Raw genomic sequence first — 16458 nt, forward strand, 5'->3', positions numbered from 1 at the left:
TTATTTTTTAGCTGTAGAGGTAGGCATAAACGTGCCTTCATAAATAGACACTTTTGAATGAATATTAAAACTTAACGTAACGACTTTTCACTCTATTTCGTGATTTTACACTCTATCTACAACTTCAGACAGTGAAAACATCACTAAAAAGGAACCTGAGAAATAATTCAATCTTTTTATAGCTTTTTATAAATAAAATATTGAGGTAATACGAGTTTAAGGTTACGTAACCGATTTAATTTCGGAAGCCATCCTCGGATAATAATAATTTAGATTTTTAGTTCTCATATTTCATTTTATATCAATTTTCCTCTTCGTGAAAAGAATGAATCAAATTCTTTCACTCGTTGCATTTATTGCGTAAAAGTTAAATTACAAATTGTAGAAATTATTCCGTCTTGTAAACCAAAGCTTTGCTAAACATTGATTCGCAATTACTATAAGAGTTAAATAATGCAAATTGGCTGTCACTGAGCTGATAAGCAGTGATAAATTCGTAATCAATAGTAGACACAGCTTATCACGGCTAATTGCAAACTGATTGGCTGATACTGCCTGCCGTACAGAGAGTTTAGTACATCCCCATAGCAACTACCTTTAAGAGCCTTCTCTGAAGTTCTCTGGTAAAACAAATGACAATCTCCATTGCCGGCCGCTTTTTGTTTTATTTAAAAGTTATCAAACAAGTGACAATCTACAGTTTCGATCGCTTTTTGTTTTGTTTATGTTATCGAATCACCCGAAAGATTACGAAAATAGGTAGCTAATGAAGTCAGTTAAAAAGTAAATGGACTGTCTGTCTGTTTTTAAAGGAAATACTTTTTGGAATACATTAATAGACATAATTTGAACATTGCTAAAAATTAATATGTGTAAATCAGCAGATACAGACACATCAAAGTTTGATTAATGTCACAATGTACAAAATGAAATAAGTTTCAGTTGATTATGAAATTAATACATCAACGCAGTCAACCAATTTCATTCCGCGGATGGCTACATATTTTCAGGATGTCAACATTGTCCCATGTATATAAATATGAATCCTCTGGGATCCTTGATTTGTATATTTTGCAATGCGATATGACAGTTATTGGGGAATGGTGAAAAGTGGGATTCCTGACCTTTAGGTCGAATGCGAATAGAATGCGAACATATTTTGCAATGTAATTTATATGTGGAATAAATGATGCGAAATACGTTGGGATACTTAGGCCAAGTTTGCGTGAAGGATTCGCGAGGGAAATATATTTTTATTTGCTCGTGGTTTTCGTAAATACAGTTTACTAGAACGTTAAACAGGATAGTGCTTGTTCGAGACCGTTTTTAGAAGTATTTTTGGATAATTTTCTCGAAGTGGCAGTAGTTTCAATTATGTCCTCTAATCTGCCAATAAATAATGTATAACGCGCATGCTTTTTTAATGAACTTTTAAGCAGTAATTTTCCTAAACGCTTGCGTCTTATTTAAAAGCTTGTTTAATATTCCCATGTGAGTTAGTAGACTGTAGTCTGTAGTCAAGATGTATCTTTATACCAAATTTCAAGTCTATCCACCGAGAAGTGCCTGAAAAAAGATTCTGATTCAATCTCCAAAATAGTATGTACATTCGGTCGAGTCACTATTGTTTCTCTTTTAAATACTTAACTTTTGCTATGAATAGTTAAGCTAGACAAATGCCTACATTCGTGAAAAGTAGTTCCAGAAAATAATGTGCAATCAGTTGCTTATAATCACCGGCTGGCCGGGCGAAACGTGAAACTGACACGTTTCGCGGTGACATGAGCATGCGTGCGCGTCATTGCACGACATAAGTATACTGTGTGAGGCTATTGATGTGCTTATTAGGCTGGCCAATACTTGGATGAACCTATAATGTACTTATTACCTTGATAATACCTATATCATTATCATCACCATCAGTCATTTTGGTCTCCAAACTAGATTTCCTGTTGTGTATAGTTTTTAGTTAAAGCCACAAAAGATCAAATTGTATTTTTATTTGTTTATATTTTTCCCCGAGAAACGCATTCAAATATTATTGATATACAATACTAATTTACCCTGTGAACATAATACTTACAGTAAGCCTCCATAAAGTGAAAGCATTTTCTTACTCTAAAATCATTTCCCAACAATACTGGTTTCAATTCCATATAACGATATAACACACGTAAAATTATCAACCATTCAGCCAACCAAACCGTGACCAAACTTTTCATTCATTCTCAGTATGGTTCATTCACTCATTCTAAAGTCACATCTGAACCCCACATTAGCAGAACAAAATAAATTCCAAAGGGTTTTGCCAAAAAAGGGCCGGCGATGCGAGCGTCACTTACATTTTTAAAACAGGCTTAAAGGCATAATGAATTCGACATATAGAAGATGTGGTTTAAAATGTATAAAATATTTCGAATACATAAGATTTTTAGCGGAAATGATATTATATTAACAGGATTAAGTTAAGTCAACCCAATTAGTTGTAATAATAATTATATCTTCAATAGGTGCTCCTCTTATCATGTGAAAATCCCTTAATATTCTAGTGCAAGTGGTCTGATTAACATCAATGTTGATAATTTTAAACTGAAAAGAGTTCGAGTTTTATGATCGTGAATATAAATTACATGGGATCTGTTATATGACGATCAGATAACGGCTTAAGTTATCACCGTCATTGTAACCAATTTCAGTTTACTGTAAGCTAACTCCAAGGGACGCTATAAAGCATGTCCCACTTTATTATCCAGCCACTGCAAGCGGCTTTCCAAAATTTTCGATTCATCGACGTAGGATTTACAAAGGAAAACGAAACACGGGTGTAAAAGAATCTTTGGCCGCGCGACACTGGCCACCAAGAAAAAATAATTCTTTTCTCGACGACCAATATCCAATCGTTACTCTTTTGTTTTTTCTCACGATACTTTTACGACTAGAATTTCCAAGCAATACATTTCCACGACTCGATGATGTATTTTATTGTAAATTATAGATATCACGTTTTACAGCTTACATCGTATTTATGTTATCTACGAAACCACGAAGTTACACATTGACACAAGATTTTGGTCTCATCAAGTCGACACGTGTAAGAAGTACGCGTTCACATGAATATTTGACACCATTCCCCAATAATTTGAACTCACAACTTTTTTATTAAGACACTTCATTTTGGTCTTAAAAACTTAATTAATTTTAAATTACCTGTAAATTAAGATTTTTGGTCGCATTGTAATTGTAAAAAGTAGTTTATTTGAGTTAAGTCACTACGTCTCACGTCACTTGCTTGAATATTGTATTGCCATACAAAATGTATGGGAGAGTCTCGTTTTGACTGTTTTAAAATGTTGGTGGTGTCAACACGTCTATTGCGCTGTGAAACATCAATGTGTGAAGAAAATTGTACGTGGACACGTGTCGCAGTTAATCTGTCTCGCCTAAAGTAAGGCAACAAAGTTTGGACACATAAAAGTACAACTTTACAGGGTCAGCAACAGTTATTTACGGGACGGGCGAAGGAACATCCTAGTCCGAGTGAAAGACACTTAAGTTACTCTTGAGAGGTGTTCCTCTGAAGGGACAAAAGCAAATGGAGATAACTATACGAGTCCCTAAAGTAAAACGCTAAGCTAGACGCGTGTAATAAAAAATTAAAACATTAATGACGTCTCATCATCATCATCAACAGCCCTTTACAGTCCACTGCTGGACTATGAGCCTCCTCCACTATAGTGGAGGGTTTTGCCATAATCTCCACGCTAGGCAGGCTCAACTCAAACCTATTTACAATAATGAGCTGAAAAAGACCTAATGTCAAAGATTTAGGTATCTACTGAAGTACTGGTATGCTGTGTATTTTGCCAGCAATAGTAGAGCAATGTGTAAAGAATCCAGAAATCCAGAATCCAGTTTGATAAAAATTGCTGATACTCAAACTAGCTTTTGCCCGCGGCTTCACCCGCGTGAAATTTATTTTGTCACAGATCGTCATAAATTATAGCCTGGATGTTATTCTGGGTTATAAAATAATACTGTAAAGTTTCGTCAAAATCCGTTCATTAGTTTTTGCGTGAAAGAATAACAAACATGTTGACATCCAAACATCCATACAAACTTTCGCATTTATAATATTAGTAGCGGATTGTGAGTCTAAATTTCATAAAATTGTTTAAATCTATGGCTTAATGATAGCCATGAATTGGTACCATTTTATTTAGGCTATTTGACTTCATAAAAATACACACCAGATAAACGTTTAATTAAATTCAAATGCATGTGACATGTATCTCTTATGCCCTGTTCCTTCAGGATTTAGTCAAATGAACGTTGTGATACATAACGTTTATAATGCGCAAAAGTGACAGCGTAATGAATATACCGGCAGCCATTTGGTGAAACGCTGAATTCAGGTAAAATTCTCGCGGAATAATAAATAACGAAGATTGAGATATGTGATGACAAGTCGTACTTACCTCATGCTTATGAGATACTTAATTTATTACGAGTTTTCTTAAAATGTCTATCAAAATACCCTTTCATCTATCTATATCTATAAAAGCAAAAGGTCACTGATTGACTGACTCACTCAACACGAAATCTCAGAAACTACAAGTGCTAGGAGTCTCAAATTTTGCATGGGGGTTCCTTTTAGTTAGAACGTTCAAAATTCAACTTCTAAGAGGGTAAAACGGGATCCACGAGTACGTAGTCGCGGGCGGCCGCTAGTTAGTTATACTATAATGTATGAAAAAGCTTTGGTGCTTGTTTCCACGGAGACATTTCTTTTTTTTGCAGGATCCCGTTTAGTATACGTGTTTTAATATTAACGAACATCCCGTTTCAGTGTCTCGAAAAAAACCGATCCGTTCGAAATCGTAATACGAATTTCAAACACTCATATTATGTGTATTTTCACACGATAGTCCAGTTTCCCGCATCCCGCATTACTGGATCCCCAAAACTGAATTGCCGTGGGAACGAGCCCTTACACCTGTAACTTTACCCTTACACCTGTAGTTTTAGCTGTAACTAATCTGTTCTCTATTATAGTCTGTATCAATCTTCTGCGAAAATTTCAGGGTCACTTAAACAGGCCACCGTCCATTACATGACCTCTTCTCCGCCATCTTTGTCTTAAATAGCCTGTCCCTGACACCCGGTATTGTTTAACGAGTCGTATTGTGATACCTTTTCCAATGGCTTCCCACGCCTTTGCTTTTATTTTTAAACTGTATTGGTAGACCATTAAATAAGCCTTTATAAACCACGTGGTGGAATATAAAAATCATTAAGTAATTAAGTACAGAAAAAGGTAACGCAATCATAGCCAGTTTATAAAAGCTTTTGATATTTTGTCAGTTTTCATAAAGCCATTTGTACACGACCAATAATTTACTTTACATGCCCAAAATGGTTTAAGTAATGCTAAATAATTCTTCTCTAAATGATAAAACCACTCACATCAATACCCATAGGATTAAAATATAATTATGAAATAATGTAGATTAACCACAGCCTTAAATCTGCTAATTGAATCGGAAAAGTAAAGGTTAGCTATTAACTATGAAAGTAAAATGTGAGTGTCGACAGCCTCGTGTTCGAGTGATTAAAAAGTTCAATTAGTCTCGATTGAAAGCTAAATAATTTGAATTTTCAGGCAGAACACACAAACTGTCCGGTAAAGAAATGGTAGATATTCCCTTGACATGACATGACATGAAATAAAGGTCTAAATATAAATACATTTACTTATTACGAAAAGGTCAAATGTTGACAGACATCAATGTATCAGAATTTATTGATATTCGATTGTTTCAAGAGGACGAGATGAATAACATTCGTGACAGCTCATATTTATACAGGGTGTCCCAGAATGGGTAAATCAAACTGATAGGAGGTAGCTCTACTAATGTACTATCCCTAAAAATATGAAAAAAAAAATAAAGCGCATAAGGAAACAAAAAAAAATTTGAAAAAGTAAAAATAAATCAGCTTTGCCTAAGTATCTGGCTATAATTGATCGCCTTGTTTATCTGTAAACAAACCTTTGAAAATAATGACTAGATTTCGAGTTTAGAGCACTTTATTTTAAAAAAAATCCGAACTCAAAATTTTTCTTCATATTTTTTAGGGATAGTACATTAGTAGAGCTACCTCTATTTTTTCTACGTTTGATTCACCCATTCTGCGACACCCTGTATACGGTGACAGTTTAAATCTCGAAATTGCTTCACAAATAACAAGTACCGCAGCTGGAGTTTCGAAATTACTTGTCACGTTAGTAACAGTAGAGGCTGAACTAATTTGCTAAGAAATTGAAAGAGAGAAAGAAGAAAGAAAAAATATTTATTTGACAACTAATAAAAGTACAAAAACAATGGAGAGAAAAGAGGAAAAAATGTGCCAAATGCCAATGTTGCCAAAGAGGTCACCCACTCAATATCATCTTGACAGTTGACATTTTACTGCCAAGTGCCAAGACACTGGTTTTCAGAGATTAAAAAAATTGCCACAACCATTCTACGCATCAAATCATATCGATTGTTATTCGAATAAAAAAACAATCGAGATTCGATGTAATAACAAAAGCACATCGCAAGTATTCCCCTAGTTCCTTATTCAGGTTACATACAAAACATAGGCTTGAATCAACACGACTGAAGACTTCGTGCTTCGGAGACCAAACTAGGGATCTCGGTTTTTGTCTCTTGATAGTTTTTTGGCAGCCATTGTTATAAGCGGTTACAACCTACAAGCATAGATTAATAAAGCCTAGATAGATAGCATGCGCACGAAAAGTGAGGCAACTTTTAGTAGATCATTCTGGTTCACTTGAAAATTGAAACTTTTTTGTTATAATTAAATGTCTTATTAAATATTTTTTTTAATAATTAATAATAACATTTTATTACGATAAAATGTGGATAAAAATCTCTCAATTTCGACAAAAAGGCCTTAATTCAAACATTTTTAACAACATTTTGACAGTAATAACAATATTTTTGCCTCACATAATTGACAAAGCGTTTGTATGAAGACTATCCATCTACGCCTTATTAATCTAAGCTTATACGATTAATTGCGTGTTAATTGATATTATTTTACGATTCCAAATGCTAACGGCCTTAATTACCAAAACTGTACCTACTTCAAATGAAAATAGATTATGTTGTGATGTTGACTCATACAGCCTGACACCAGTAAAGTGTGAACCGTTCGTTTTCATTGTGGATTAGATAAAGCTAGCATCTTCTCTTTTGTACCATTGACAGCACATAGTTTACATAAATTGTTGCATAAAATGATTATAAGGTGCTCCTTGTTAAACTTACGCCCGTATTCACAAACATTACTATGAAGTCTCAGAGTGCGGGTGGACGCACTGGGTGACACACGAACCAACTACTCAACGCTGTGCGTTCAATTTGCTGCTTCACTTAAGCAAGCATCGTTTGTGAATACGGGCGGTAATTTTTTGCAAATTAGGATCATATCATAAGGTGTTCGATGTTAAACTTAATGTACTCTCGTTCATTATGGAAAACGTTGGGGGAGGCCTTTGTCCAGCAGTGGACGTCATTTGGCTGAAACGACGACGACTCTCGTTCATATTTAAAACTTCATCCCTAGTCCCTCGAATCTATATGTGCAACTAATCGGAACGCTGATAAACCAAATTAATTCTCTGAAATTTCAACTTTCCTATTTTGTTTAATCCTTACTAAACTTGTAAGTGCAGTTTGAGACACTACAAGTCATTTACGGTATAAAACTGCACTACTGCTCTTAATTGGAAAAGTTAATGAGAGAATGAAATCCCTTTATAAGTCCTATTATCACGGAGGTGCGATCTCCAAGCACTTCCTCTTAAAGTGTCATTAAGAGAGCATCAGTCTTTTTTTAGTTCCAGTGGTAGGTATAGTTCTTGCAACTCACGAAGGCGAGTGAGTTTTACTTTTGTGTGTGTACGTGTACATGCACATAACGGCAGTGATGATATTAAATAAATAAAAAAAATAAATAAATCATTTATTTGTTCAGAAACATGGTAACAAAATGGTCGATAGAAAATGTCAAGTCCAACATGTTTTTACATTACTTACTACTTCTATATTACATGACTTTTGTATCAAACTTTTGAAAAACGAACAGGAGCGAGCCACCACACATGTAAAGCTCACTCGCCTTCTTTATTAGACCGTAATTTTTTAATTCTTATTAAAATTTCACTTTATTTCAATTTGGAAGAATGACGTATGTTTAAAAAAATAATTGAAAGTCGAATTTTATTATAGTCAAGCGATTCTGATATTATGTTAAATGGAATTTGGAATTAATATCTCAGTATTGATGGTAGCGTCAATGTTAGCTGGGACGATTCAGTGTTGGACAACCGATTGCTCTTTCTACGAATTTATGAAGACAGGCCATTATTAAATCAAAGTTTATCAAATAAACCATTTTCCTTTCACAATTAAATAACTGATATTAAGGTTCTCCTAGAATTAGATTCTCCAGAACTTCAGCAGTTATGCCAACTTATTTATGGTTCGGATAACGAACTTAATAGTTTATGAAGTTCTGTCGTAAAGCTGAACCCACATCTCTACGTGATTGCATTTTTTTCTTCCATCACATCACGTTTTTAAAGAATCTATAAAACAAGCAGCATTGTTAAAATTTTAGTTACTTAAACTCAATTTTTGACACGTAAATACTAACACCCGTATTCACAAACATTACTATGAGGTCTCACAGCGCGCGTGGACGCACAGGGTGACACACGAACCAATCGCGGAGCTCTATTCAACGCTGTGCGTTCGATTTGCTGCTTCGCTTAAGCAAGCATCGTTTATGAATATGGGTTTAAGTAATTTTAATGTTTGATATGCTTTTAGTGCATGGGTACAGGTTCAAAATCAAAATATTTATTCCCGGACTAAGTGTTCATAAGGTGTTACTAAAATAAGTAACTTATATCGAATTTTAGATCTGCACAAGTATGTAATTTCATTTCTTCACTGTGGAAGTAAGTAGTAAGTAGGACCACAGTAACCTAATTACAAAATTAGCCGCATACCCGTACCTACGTCGAAATATTATAAGATTTTAATTCCCAGACGTTGGAATTTAAAAAAGCCTCCGACCTAATTTCATTTATAATTTGTCAACTGTGGTTCATAATAGAGATATTTGGAATTTGTGAAAAGTGATGCTATAGAAATACGAGGATAAAGTCCTTTTACGTTATTTCGTTTCGCTCGTCATGGCATTTCGTAAATTGGCTTATCGAATTCGCCACCTAAATGCTTGTTGATTTGATTTTGTTGCGATCAGCGGTCCGTGGTAACAACGTCTAACTCAATTGGCATATCCTCATTGTTGGAACTTTGGCTTTGGAAGAGTCAACTTGATAAGCTGTTAAAGTAATCTATGAAAATGTTCTAAGGCGAAAGTTTTCAGCGGTGAGATTTTATCTACACAATTTATATTTTAGATGAAATTGTTGATATCATTTCATCTTTTAAAGAAACTGTTATTAGTTTAGTCCGGAAGACGTGGTATAGGCAGGCTCCCCACTAGGTGGACCGACGATCTGTCCACCTAGTGTGGTGAAGCTCACGGGAGTTGCCTGGATGCGGACGACCCAGGAGTGGTGGATTTGTATAAATAAATAAATAATTATGTATCGGTATATGATCAACTACTTGGCCGCTTACTATATGGAAAAAAGTAAGTACAACTGGTAGATAGAGTACCTACTAGACGGTTACTCTTCTAGTCGACCATTATCTGAGGCAGTCATGTTTAATAAAAGGAAGAGAAAACAAAGAAAATTGTATCTATAACGCAACCTAAATCAAACTCTCAGCTGTTGTTTATTTTTTTAATGAACACACTAGCGGCCGCCCGCGACTTCGTACGCATGGATCCCGTTTTACCTCCTTCATCTATCTTACGCGGTTTAGATTTTTTCATACAAATGTTTTTTCCCGCTAACTCCCGTTCCCGTGGGAATTTTGCAATATCCTGTTGTGACTAAGCTTTAAGTTTACTAAGGTACCTGCATGCCAAATTTCAAGCGTCTAACTTAAGCGGTTTAGATTTTTCATACAAAAGGATTTTCCCGCTAATTCCCGTTCCCGTGGGAATTCCTAAGTATACTATAACCTGCCCAGGAGTATGAAGAATAATTGTACCAAGTTTCGTTAAAATCCGTCAAGTAGTTTTTGTTTCTATAAGGAACATACAGACAGACAGACAGACAAAAATTTTACTGATTGCATTTTTGGCATCAGTATCGATCACTAATCACTCCCTGATAGTTATTTTGAAAATATATTTCATGTACAGAATTGACCTCTCTACAGATTTATTATAAGTATAGATATAGATTAATTTAGTCTCATACGGTTAACAAATAAAGGTAAAAAATTAACTTTTTGTGGGACAATAATTATATTTTGTACGTCAACCGAGAACTAGCGAAAGTTACATAATGTTTAGATGTCTCTTTAATTAACGTACTTGTATAAGTTGAAGGGCTTTTAGAAAAGGGCGACCTTTCGCTCGTGGCAAAAGTGATACAAATGGGCATGTCACATTCATCGCAATATCCCGAAAATGTTGACTAAGTGATGTTGGTTTAATTACATAATATGAGTATCTTAAGGATTGATTTATGTGTATTTGACACGGAGCATGAATTTTTGATGAAGATCCTTTTATGCGCTTGTTTTCTTATGCAATCACATATTTTTTATCATAATGTAGTTCGTTTCACATTAAATTAGTTGTCGACGTGTAAAAGTCCTGTAAAATTTATTTTTTATTGTAATTTGTAGTTTTGTATGTTCACTGGTTTCTAGTAACAAATGTGATCATAAAATACATGGGATTGTGCTGCTTGAAATTAATGAAAAAAGAGTAAAGGTTAGGTACTTATTAGTAAGTTAATGGTAAAAATAACCACCAAGTCGATAACCTTAATTTATCAAAACTGAAAAATACAGCAAATTGTAAATGTATGAGAAAAAACACGATCCAATTTATGAAAAATAATAAAAAATTCAAGAGCGAATATCAGTCTTGATACTTGCATCTCAGTATCCCTAGCGCCATTAACCATCCATCTCCTCCGAATATGTGATGAGAATTTTGTCGTGAAAAATACCACTTTAAGGATGCAGAGGTGCACGCTCTGCAATGAATTTTATTTTAACCTTTCAACCTGCGGGCAACCTTTCGTATTCAACACTTTTATGAAGAAATGTAGCGTTTACAATTTCAAAGGGAAAACGAGATGATTGTATCGGGTTTTGAAATTAGGAATTCATTTACGTCGATATTATATAAATTAATCCAGATCACTTTTACATATATTTTTAGTGACTAATTATATTTTGATTGAATTATACAGGTACACTGTACAGTTGAGATGAAAAATAGGTTTCTTCTAGCCTAGTTTCCCGTAGGATCCATATAGTGATCTCACAAAATCATTTAAATTAACTATAAAAGTAATAATCAAAACTTTTTGTTTCAGATTACACTTTGAACACTATCAGCTACAAACTTTATATTTCGGAATTAAAAATAACTTCATTTTTGTGGAAAAAAACTACGGTATAAAATTGGTTAAAAAGCTGAAAAATTCCCATGCAATTTCCCAAAATTATCTCGAGCTAGGCACTTCACAGCGTTTATCCGAGATGCGGACGCAACCTTCCAAATTAAATTCTGGTTCATTTATAATTTCTTGTCGGCAACCAGAGCATCCGCACACTTGTATACATTTCATTTTAACCAACGGCCAATAAAACAGCTTAATAAATTTAAACTTTACCCCAGTAAGACAAAAATCAGAACCTTAATCAATTGATTTATTTAACAGACAAGTAAGACTCGTAAAAAGATATTTAACCCAGTAATTACTGACAGAAAAGAGGCATTTTTTTCTAATTTAAGTTGAATACATCTTTCCCCTTTGAGTCAAAGAGTTGGGTCAACTTAGTAGGGAATTATGTCCTTTGACAATAAAGTAGCTTAAACCTTTGCATTATAATTTTTTCGGTGTATTTAAACTTTTTGTGGTAGAAAAGTGGATTTTAAAAATGTAAGCTGCCAATTTCCACTGTGTGAATGAACTTTTCGACAGACTGAACAACTGTGTGTCGTAATTTTACTGAAATTGTTTTGAATAATGCTATATTTTTTATGGTATTTATTACTTAGTATATTTGCGATAAAGTTTTCTGTTTTTTTTTTCAGTTGTGCTGAATTCATTATAATAAAGTAAAATAAATTGAATCTAATAAATTATTTAAAATATTTTTATATTGTGTTACTTTCATTATATTACGCTTTAACGACATCCTCACAAAATATTAATTTAAAAAATCAATTTCCTAAAAATCTTCCTAATTTTTTTGCACATAATACCACCTGCTGTCAGTTATATTTTTTAATAAAAAAAATCTACGCACTTACCTTGCTACGTACGAAGTTTGTCGGCTGTCGCAACGGAGGCTGCTGCGGCGTCGGCAACAAGTGGTGTTGTGCGCCCGCCCGCCCTACGGCCGCTTATATACCGCGCGGAGGGCGCCGCCCGCCCGCCCACCGCGCCACTAACATAGTTTGCGTTTCAATTTGACAAATCAAAATTAGGAATACAGCTTTTCGGGTGCTGGTGACGTCGTAAGGTGTTTAATGAAAAAAAAAAAAAAAAAAAAAAAAGATTTATATTTGGTATGATTCGAATTCTTAAAAACTGAAATTTCGACGTCGCTCGTTCCATGAAGAAATGTGTAATGGTAATAATAAAATGTCTTTATCTTGAATTAGTTTTTGTATAGTCTTCTGAATTAAAAACTGTGTGCATTTGGTCGGTCACAAAATTAGAAGATAGAAATTAAAATAATTAATTTCATAGATAAATGTTAGTATATCTATGTATAATGTTTTAGCGGTTTAAATTAATTTTGACATTGAGATTAACTATGATCTATTGATTTATTTATTCTTTCCTGTTTGAGTGGTTAATTTAAGATGGTATAAAAAGCAAGTTAACATTTGGATAAACATTTTGACAAAAGTAATAGATTCTTTTAAGTCTTTCAATATATGAAACGAACTTTAATATTCATATGGGAATAAAGCTATTTCTTAGTTCCTTGTCTCCAAAAATAGGGCCCAAACTGATCAATCACAGTTTCCATCCTCGATAATTTGCCCACCGCTTACGTGTAGTGTGACCAAAGACTTATAATCTCAGATGGGCCTTCTTAAATGGAAAGAAAGTGAAGTGTGATGTACTCATGTAAGGTCAACAATATTTTAATTGTGTACTTTTAAAAAATACGTTACAGCTGATACCTTAGATTTTGTTTTATCAAACAATGGAAACAGAAAAAGAACAAGCCTATAAAATACCTTAACTAACTACATAGTAGTACGGATTTGTACTAAATTAAATTAAATAAACGATTATTTCGGACATAAATCCATATAAAGGTATTAGTAACATGATAATCTTAAGAGGAAATCAAACGACTCAAATCATTTTTTTTATTGGATTAGAATTTCTAATCTTCGAGTAGTAAGTAAAACTGCCTAATCACTGCATAAAAGCGATTGTAGAGCAAAAATGTTATAAAAAACATCAATGGCCATTGGATAAATCTTTTTTTTGATGTTCTTTTATTTTAAAAATATTGGCAATAACTTTATTTATTTATTTATTTAATGAAAGAAACATACAGCTTTTATATCACATATAGATAGGTACATGAAAAGTTTAGTTTATTCATAAGCCAAAAAAGTTTCCAATGTTAATTTGTCAATAGCGAAGACATATTATAAAAAGTTTCGTATTAATTTAACTAGGTAATTAAACGCTTATCAGAAACAAAATAATCCCACTTAAACGTGGTCAACCTTCTTAACATGTGAGGTAAAAACACGCAGAGAACAATTGAATATATCAATGTGACTGTATCGAGCTTGACTGAATTCTAGAACTTTTTATATCTTTGGTATGAGGGCAATTCCGCAGCTGAGGATTCTGGGATTTGCCATGAATTTCCTGCGCATCGTCACTGTAACAACATCACCACACTATTTCGATATTTTTGTTATTTCGCCTCAAAACGCTTATAGTGACGTTTACTGTCTGTTCAGTTTGTAGATCGGAATTGCACTTATCGTAGTACTGTAAGATATATTTTTCTTAAAAGCATAGTTTTCAATAAATTACACATATTATAAGTAGGCAATAATATGTCTTCTAATGTCAACGTAACTGAGTTCAACGCTAGTAGACTACGTAAAATTTCTAACAGATTCAATTTCGTGATCGTTTCGCTAAGTCGTAAAACTTACTACCTGCTTGTATCTTTCTAATGTAGAGACCTAGAGTACGTAGTACTATTATTATTCTGTGTCTATATCGCATCTCTACATCATTAGTTTTAACCGTCTCTGTGGTCTAGTGGTAAGACCACCTGCTTCAGACGCAGAGGTCCCGGGTTCGATTCCCAGTGGGGGCAGATTTTTCTTAAAAGCATAGTTAGATGGTTGGTGGTAGGGCTTGTTCTAAGTCCACCTGGCTAGCTACCACCATCTTACCTAAGTCTGTCGCCATAACAACAATGTTAACAGCATTATTGTGTTCCGGCAGTTAGAGGTAAGATAGCCAGTTCCTCCGTGGTTGAGGATTCCGTGTGAAGATCCCTTCCACCTTCGGCCTGATCATCACTTACCATCAGGTGAGATACAGGCCAAGAGCATCCTCGTTGTGGATAAAAAAAAAATAGTTCGTTATTTGAAATCCACTGCAGGACATAGTTATAAGGTTATTCATTTCAAAACTTAGCTCTCATAGTTTGCTCTTATACTCGTACTATTTATCTTTAAAACCATGACCTAATCTAATCATAGAAGAATGCCTGTCGCCTGATTACCCACAAAGAGGTGGACGTGGGCGCCCTCGCCAATCATATTAATATCACTTCTATTGTTTGCTCGTCGTCGCAGACGCTATAGAACTTCTATACTACCGGTACTCGATCACAGATTGTTTTCATTTATTAATTGAGAATTCATACAGCGATACAAAGCGCTAACAAAGACAAGAATTTCAGTGGGAACCAATTAAAAAAAATTCTCGTAACTACAAAATGGTAAAATTACAAGCTTAAATATTACTAGTGTACAGCAATTAACATTTTAGTTGAAAATAACATGGTGAATGTCCACTTTGACATGCGACCTACTTTGCTTAGCTTAGCTGAGGAAAATTATGTCGAAAAAAATACTTGGCACTAAGTTAAAAAAAGTTGTTCAAGTTCAGTATGCATCTATGAAGACATTATTATTAGCTTTTAGCCGTAAATAAAGTAATGTAATTTTATACGTAAAATCGCATGTTGTTGATAATTTAATTGAATTCACACTATCATGAATATTTTTATTACTCGCTGAGACTACTCTACAACCTATAGTTGTTGTACATGTAGTTATATTTTCTCCACCAACCCTTGAATAAGTGATATTTTCTTAATAAACTATGTTCTCATAACTTAGTCATCCATCAGTGAGCAAATTAGTGTAAATTACAAAAGTTTATGTGTGTCAAATTATCTCAAACGAAACTTCATTAAAATCAGACTCAGGAAGTACGAACAACTAGCAAATTAATCAGAAGTTCATATAAAACATGTTTTCACGATTCATGGTAGGGGTTTATTGGATAAGTTAAGCATACACCTCGACCACATACGTATTTAATGAAGCTTATCTAAGGCTGGGTTGCACCATCTTACGTTAACTTTGACAAACGTCAAAAATCTGTCATACTCCATACAAAAAGCACCGGTTACCGTTATAGTTACCGTTAAAGTTAGGTGGTGCAACTCAGCTTAAGACACGCGTTACTGAAGAATTTCCCATATAAATCAGGACTTTTCATTTTAGTATTCTACTTATACTGTGGTTATTATGACCTAAGTACCTTTCAAATTAATCCGCTATTGCATAATTATATCTTAGTTATTGTTCTGTAAATCACGATGGTATGTAGGTATAGTATTCCTTTTAGTTAATTAATTAATTTCAACAGGTACTACATACCTACCTACTATCTAGTGAATCCATAAGGATTCACTAGATAGTAGGTAGCAATAATGCTATGATATGAAAATTATAGGAACTTTAAATAAATACAAGCTTTATTACGGTAATATCCAACAAATATGTACGTACAACTAAATTTGAATGGGCGCAAAAACGTATCTTTACAATGTTTTTGACATACACTCAACATCAAATAAGCCGCTCGAGTCCTTCCGCGACGCGAACTTTAAATATTTTCTTCCGAAACAATCATGGTGCCTCAACAATATTGGTGTTATTTGAAAGCCCAATAAATTAATATCCTTCAAGAAAAACACATTTCAT

General features: G+C 34.0%; 1 protein-coding gene across 3 annotated transcripts in view; it reads right to left on the bottom strand.

The window, feature by feature from the left end:
* The window catches only part of LOC135076154 (diuretic hormone class 2), a 74380-nt gene extending 61824 nt beyond the window's left edge, over positions 1–12556 (bottom strand). For all 3 annotated transcript variants that reach the window (XM_063970625.1, XM_063970626.1, XM_063970623.1), the window contains exon 1: positions 12493–12556. The gene's annotated coding sequence lies outside the window, so the exon portion shown is untranslated. The remainder of the gene's footprint in view (positions 1–12492) is intronic.
* Positions 12557–16458: the final 3902 nt, after the last annotated feature.

Source organism: Ostrinia nubilalis, chromosome 11 (assembly GCF_963855985.1).
Source record: "Ostrinia nubilalis chromosome 11, ilOstNubi1.1, whole genome shotgun sequence".
Classification (NCBI taxonomy): domain Eukaryota; kingdom Metazoa; phylum Arthropoda; class Insecta; order Lepidoptera; family Crambidae; genus Ostrinia; species Ostrinia nubilalis.